Genomic DNA, 7,618 nt, shown 5'->3' on the forward strand with positions numbered 1-7,618 from the left:
GTCTCGGTCTTCCAGATCATCTCACTCCAGGAAGTCGACATTGTCCGACAAGCTACCGGAGATCTGTGCGCCTTCAGAGAAAGCTAGAGTAAAAAGCTCCTTTGCTAAGAAGGAGGCTGAAGGCGAAGCAGAAGCCCAAATGGAAGCTCAAAGAAATGAGATGGAAGCTCAGAGAAACAAGATGGAAACTCAAAAGAAATTAAAAATACTCCAAGCAGAAAAGGAAGAAGCAACAGCCCTTGCTAAACCTAAGATCCTTGAACAAGCGCAGGGACAAGATCATAATTCGGACTGTTTTATTCCAGGAGAAATGGAGGACTCAGTTGAATGCACTACTAACTACGTGCTAAGACATTTAACAACTATACCAGCACCACCTCCGTTTCTTAACACGGATGCATTGGCAGGCCAAGAGCTGTCGCCACCTACTGTTGACAAGGTAACTTCCAGCACTAACTCACAATTTAGGCTGCAGCCAGCGGACCCATTAGAGACCAAACCGCAGCTTAACCCTTATGTCGCATCATTTGTCGCAGTCATATAAACCAGAGAACTTACATTCCCCACGGCTATCACAGGTTCATCCTGCAGCAATGGCGGGGAGATCGGAAATGTCTGACTTCGCCAGATACATGATTCGCCGAGAGTTAATAAATATCAGTCTCTCAAAGTTTGACGACCGTGCCGAGAATTATAGACCCTGGAAATCGACGTTTCAAGCAGTGATCCAAGATCTTAACCTCACCGGCAAGGAGCAACTGGATTTGCTTGTTACTTGGTTAGGCCCTGAATCAGCAGAGCGCATCAAAACAATAAGGGCAGTTCATGTGGACTATTCAGATGCAGGCCTTATTGCAGCCTGGGAGAGGCTGGAAGAAACCTACGGCAGCTCAGAAGCCATAGAATGTGCCTTATTTAAGAGACTGCAAACCTTCCCAAGGATAACGAACAAGAACAATAGAAAACTTCAAGATCTGAGTGATCTGCTAAAGGAAATAGAATTGGCAAAATTAGACCCATGCCTTTCAAGACTGAGCTACCTAGATGCTGGTCATGGCGTTAATCCAAAAGTGTCCAAATTACCACACAGCATGCAAGATAAATGGGCAGACCATGGCTCATGATACAAAAGGCAGTATAATGTGTCCTTTCCCCCCTTTTCGCATTTTTCCAGGTTCATCAGTGACCAAGCTCGGAAGAAGAACGATCCCAGCTTCGACTTCACTGAACCTACTCAACCAGCATCATCATCTTCTGCAAGGTATGATAACATCACCAATCGCAGAGAGTCAAGGAACACAGTGTCCGTGAGAAAGACCGATGTTCCACCTATTGAATCAGCCTCCACTAAACCAAATTATGTTACTCCCGCAGTTATGAACAATAACCGTATGTGCCCTATCCACAAAAGGCCTCACCCACTAAAGGAATGCCGTTGATTCAGAGCAAGGACCTTGCAAGAGCGTAAAAATATCCTCAAGGAGCTCGGAATTTGTTATAAATGTTGCGCCTCTTCAGACCACCTCGCAAGGGACTGCAAGGCCGTCATTAAGTGCACAGAATGCAGTAGTGACAAACATGTTACATCTATGCATCCCACACCAGCTCCACACAACTCACAACCTTCCGCATCCAATCCTGCTCAAAGGCATGATGGGGAGCCACAAGTTCCTAAGCCAACAGCAACCTCCGTCACCTCCTCATGCATTGAGGTTTGTGGAAAAGGGACTGGACCTAAATACTGTGCCAAGGTGTGTCTGGTCAAGGTCTATCCAGAAGGACAGCCAGACAAGGCCTCCAAAATGTATGCCATAATAGATGAACAAAGCAACCGGTCTCTAGCAAGGCCCAAACTCTTTGAGATTTTCAACATAAGGGGAAAAACGAGCCCATATACCCTCAACACTTGCTCTGGTCGTGTCGAGACTTCTGGAAGGAGAGCCTCTGGGTACATAGTCTCTTCAGTCAAAGGAAATGTGCATATACCCTTGCCAACCCTAATTGAATGTGACCAGATACCTGATAACAGGGAGGAGATTCCAACTCCGGAAGCCGCCCTTCATCATCGCCATTTGAGGCACCTAGCTAAGGAAATTCATCCTTTGGACTTGAATGCTGAAATCCTAATTTTACTCGGGAGGGACATTCTGAAGGTCCACAAAGTGCACCAACAATGCAACAACCCAGATGATGCTCCATATGCCCAAAGACTCGATCTAGGCTGGGTAATCGTGGGCGACATATGTTTGGATAGAAGTCACGAGACATCCGAAGTCAACGCCTGTAAAATGTACATGCTCCAAAATGGTTGCACAACTCACTTTAAGCCATGCCCTCGTCACTACGAAGTAAAAGAAAGGTTCTCAGATTGCATCCAGGAGCTTGACATCATTCACACCCCCTACGGCGATGGCTTAGGGAGAACAGTGTTTCACATGATACGATACGATACGACAAAGGATGACAACAAGGTCGCCTTATGCATAGAAGACAAGGAGTTTCTTAAAATGATGGACAGTGGATTCTTCAAAAGTGAATCTGGCCACTGGGTTGCTCCCTTACCCTTCAAGGCTACAAGGGCTAAGCTTCCTAACAATCGTGAACAGGCCTTCTCTAGGTTCATCTCACTGCAGAGAGCATTAAAGAAGAAGCCTGAAATGAAGGAACATTTCATAGCCTTTATGGACAAGATATTTTGCAATGACCACGCAGAGCCAGCTCCGCCATTGCAAGCCGATGAAGAATGCTGGTACCTACCTTCCTTTGGAGTATATCATCCAAGAAAGCCGAAACAAATCAGAGTGGTGTTTGATTCAAGCGCCAAACATGACGGTGTATCTCTGAATGATGTTCTCCTCACTGGTCCCAACCTGACTAACAACCTAGTGGGAGTGCTCATGAGATTCAGAAAGGAACCAGTCGCCATTACCGCTGACATCGAACAAATGTTCCATTGTTTCATCGTGCGACAAGACCACAGAAATTATCTCCGTTTCCTATGGCACCGAGACAATGACACCAATAAGGAAATGGTTGAATACCGCATGAATGTGCATGTGTTTGGCAAAAGTCCTTCTCCTGCAGTTGCTACATATGGCCTACGTAGGACTGCCTCCGATGGCGAAACACAGTTCGGGAAGGACACCCAACAGTTCGTTGAAAAGGACTTTTATGTGGACGACAGACTTAAATCCCTGCCCACAACGGAAGAAGCCATAGATCTGCTTAAATGGACACAAGGTATGCTTTCTAAAGCTCATCTAAGGTTGCATAAAATTGCTTCAAATAGTGCTGTTGTCATGAAGGCCAAACTGGCACCTAAACCCGGGCTCACTATACCCAGACTCAAGCTCTGTGGGGCTGTACTAGCCATAGAGATTGCAGACTTCATACAAGGTGAATTAGCTATTCACGTGGACGACACAAGATTCTACACAGACAGTAAGGTAGTTCTTGGTTACATATACAACCAGACGAAACGCTTCTACGTCAGTAACCGCGTCGAAAGAATAAGAAGATCCTCTAAACTTCAGCAATGGCAGCATGTTCCATCCCATCTGAACCCTGCGGACCTCGCTACCAGACCAGTGTCTGCTGGTGCCTTCGCAAACTCTTCTTGGTTAACCGGACCAGAGTTCCTTCACAACCAGTGCGAAAAGACTGCCGTTGAAGACAGATTCAGCATTCAGGATCCAGATGTCGACCCAGAGATTCGTCCTGATGTCAACTCCTTCATCACCAAATCCAAGGAGAAGGTTGGCTTGGACTGTCGTCAATTTGAGCGGTTCTCAAGATGGACAAGGCTGGTTCATACCATTGCAAGATTAGTCCACGTAGTACAATGCTACCGCAATAAGGACAGTAACACTGATTGCCGTGGTTGGCATATCTGCCATAAGCCTCTTTCTGCAGAAGATATTGCTCCGAGTGAACTGTTTGTGATACGCAAAGTGCGCAAGGTCGAAGTGATAGTTGCCAAGCAATGCGAACCCAAATCCTTTATTAGACCTATATCAGAGATTATCCTGCTCATACCGGTTGAGGACTAATTATCCATCCAAACCAAAGGAACTCCTCCAAGTAACTTAGGCTTGGATTACAATTGGGTTCGAGACAGTTTGGCCTAGCGCGACTTCTTTAATCCGAAGATGGAGTTATACTTCGGACTACTTCCGGAACTTGTTACAGACATTCATCCACCTTGTTATATTTTGGCTATTATTGTTGCATTGTATGCATTGTTTTCCTTATCTTACAGGTTGAAGTATTGCTTTGTGCACTCCAGGTACATACACCAAATACGGGACTGTTCACATAGTGAAATCCAAGGATTTCAGACGGGGAGTGTGCTGCATCCGTCTATCTATTGATCTTTAGCCATACATGGACATTTGTAATGTTATATATTAATCGTATCCTCATTTGCATCTGCTATCCTTCGCTGCCATCTTCTGGTTATTGTTTGTATTACGCTGTAATTGTATGTTATTGTATTTTCCCATAATACCTTTGGGCGGTAAGCCCTCCTCTCTTCTGGCCTGGCTTCCTGTTGTTGGGTTTTCTTTGCTTTGTTGGAACTTCATGCTTCAGGACTGGAGAAAGGATTCTCTTGTTACCTTTCATCTTGTGCGCCTATAACAGCCTTAATCTTCAGTTCTAACTCCCACCTCATCTTCATCCTTTCATCATCTCTGACATCTCACTTCTTCAAGGTATTGTAAATAAAGACTGTTGACTTATCATCCTTCCTACCACCATGCGCAGTCATTGAGGCCTAGGAGAACAGATTAGTGAGTAACACTATCCACCATTGTATATATAGAGATCCATGATCACATCTCTCAGACACATCTCATCCACATATATCGGTGGCAGAATAACAGGCAACAAGCAGAAGAGACTTGTTTGGGCTAAAGAACACAAGGAATGGACATTAGACCAGTGGAAATCTGTGCTTTGGTCTGATGAGTCCAAATTTGAGATCTTTGGATCCAACCACCGTGTCTTTGTAGAAAAGGTGAACGGATGGACTCTACATGGCTGGTTCCCACCGTGAAGCATGGAGGAGGAGGTGTGATGGTGTGGGGGTGCTTTGCTGGTGACACTGTTGGGGATTTATTCAAATTGAAGGCATACTAAACCATCATGGCTACCACAGCATCTTGCAGCGGCGTGCTATTCCATCCGGTTTGCGTTTAGTTGGACCAGCATTTATTTTTCAACAGGACAATGACCCCAAACACACCTCCAGGCTGTGTAAGGGCTATTTGAATAAGAAGGAGAGTGATGGAGTGCTATGCCAGATGACCTGGCCTCCACAGTCACCAGACCTGAACCCAATCGAGATGGTTTGGGGTGAGTTGGACCGCAGAGTGAAGGCAAAAGGGCCAACAAATGCTAAGCATCTCTGGGAACTCCTTCAAGACTGTTGGAAGACCATTTCCGGTGACTACCTCTTGAAGCTCATCAAGAGAATGCCAAGACTGTGCAAAGCAGTAATCAAAGCAAAAGGTGGCTACTTTGAAGAACCTAGAATATAAGACATATTTTCAGTTGTTTCACACTTTTTTAAATATTTCATTCCACATGTTTTCATTCATAGTTTTGATGCCTTCAATGTGAATTTTAATGTATTTTTTCTCAATACTTAATATTACTTACAAGGTCACTTGAAAATGTGACCATTTATTTTCTTTAAATAATAAAAATTCTCAGGTCTTTCGATATCTTGAACTGGAACAGCACAGCTCCGTCTAATGGTTATTCTTGAAATTGCAGCTCAGGTCACATTCACTTCAGTAGAAGCAGAGCTGTAGCACTTAAGAATATGCAGTACATAGTGTAAAAAGCTGAAACACCATAGCTCTGATCACTGTTTTTCCTTGGATCCCGCTAACAGCTGATTGGCGGGTTGCCAGTTATTAATCACCCATTGATCTGATATTGATGACGATCCCGGGGCCTGGTCTTCAATATCTTAATAGTGACAACCTCTTGAATAATCTTTTAAACGTGGCAGGCCTTCAGGATTGCCTTTATTATTAGACCTTTCCCTGCTGTAGTACCCCGCCATCATGTTCTAAGGGAGTTGATGGGGTAACAGAGGGAGCGCTCTCCCTCTATCAAACGTCTTAGATGCTGCAGTTGATCGACTTAAATGGTCGACACACTAAAAAGCCTTTGCAATGTGAAATTCTCGACATTTAAGTCAAATTCCAAGAACACCAAGAAATAAACCTCAACAACCAAAATTCTCTCCTGTTTGTGCGTGGATTTTGCTGAACAGTCTCCTTTGCAGTTTGGTTTGCAAGATTGTCATAATATGAAAACTGTTGGTGAGTATTGGTCAGAATCAGAGTTAGGCCTTGTGCGCACTAGGCGTTTTTGCCGCGTTTTTAGCGGCGTTTTTTACCGCGTTTTTGTGCTGAAAACGCAGTGACATTGCTTCCCCAGCAATGTCAATGGGTTTTCAGAAGTGCTGTCCGCACACAGCGTTTTTTTGTAGCTGCGTTTTTGTGGTGACCACAAAAATGCAGCATGTCAATTATTTCTGCGTTTTTCACTGCGTTTTTCACCCATTGAGTTCAATGAATGTTCAACAACGCAATGAAAAACGCATATAGCCGCGTTTCTATGACTAAAAACGCAGCTATAAACGCAATGGGTGGGCAGTACAGTGACGTGTACAGGAAGAGGATTCCTTCTGTTGGTAAACACAGAAGCATGAATCCTCCCGGTACCATCACCGCTGCTTCCACCTCCCGTCCTGTGCATGTCAGCTCCGTGCGGCGTCATGTCTGGGCGGGAGGTGGAGGCAGCGGCGAAAACCAAAGTGAACAGTAGAAAAAAAAAAATGTCATATATACTCACCTGTCTGCAGGGTCCCGGTGCCATGCCCGCTCCTGTCCCGGTACCGCCGCTCTGGCTGTGTGCAGTCTCCCCGGGGCAGGACCTTGCTTACAGGACCTGGCGGTGGATCACCTGATGCAGTCACCTGACGCATCAGCTGATCGTAGTCTCGCCGGCTTTTTCGCGCCCGGCCGGCTATCAGCTGATCCTGCCGTCAGGGGACTTCATTAGCTGATTACCGGCAGCTCCTGCAGCGATCGGACGGGATCAGACTCCTGTCCAATCGATCGCTCCAGGAGCTGCCGGTAATCAGCACATAAGTGAGTATTTTTTTTTTTTTTTTTTTTTTTGCACCGATGCATCTGCTGATTGTATAATCGGCTTTTATACAATCAGCTGATGTGTGATGGGATTCACATAGTTTAACCTGACACATCATCTGATCGCTCTGCCTTCCAGCAAACCGATCAGATGATATTGGATCCGGATTGGACGGCGCGGGACCCCTGACCCAGGATTACTGCGGAGGGGGGTTCTTTATTTCAATAAAGATGGAGTCACTAATTGTGTTGTGTTTTATTTCTAATAAAAATATTTTTCTGTGTGTTGTGTTGTTTTTTTTTTTATCATTACTAGAAATTCATGGTGGCCATGTCTAATATTGGCGTGACACCATGAATTTCGGGCTTAGGGCTAGCTGATAATATACAGCTAGCCCTAACTCCATTATTACCTAGCTAGCCACCCGGCATCAGGGCAGCTGGAAGAG

Source organism: Anomaloglossus baeobatrachus, chromosome 11 (genome assembly GCF_048569485.1).
Source record: "Anomaloglossus baeobatrachus isolate aAnoBae1 chromosome 11, aAnoBae1.hap1, whole genome shotgun sequence".
Classification (NCBI taxonomy): Eukaryota; Metazoa; Chordata; class Amphibia; order Anura; family Aromobatidae; genus Anomaloglossus; species Anomaloglossus baeobatrachus.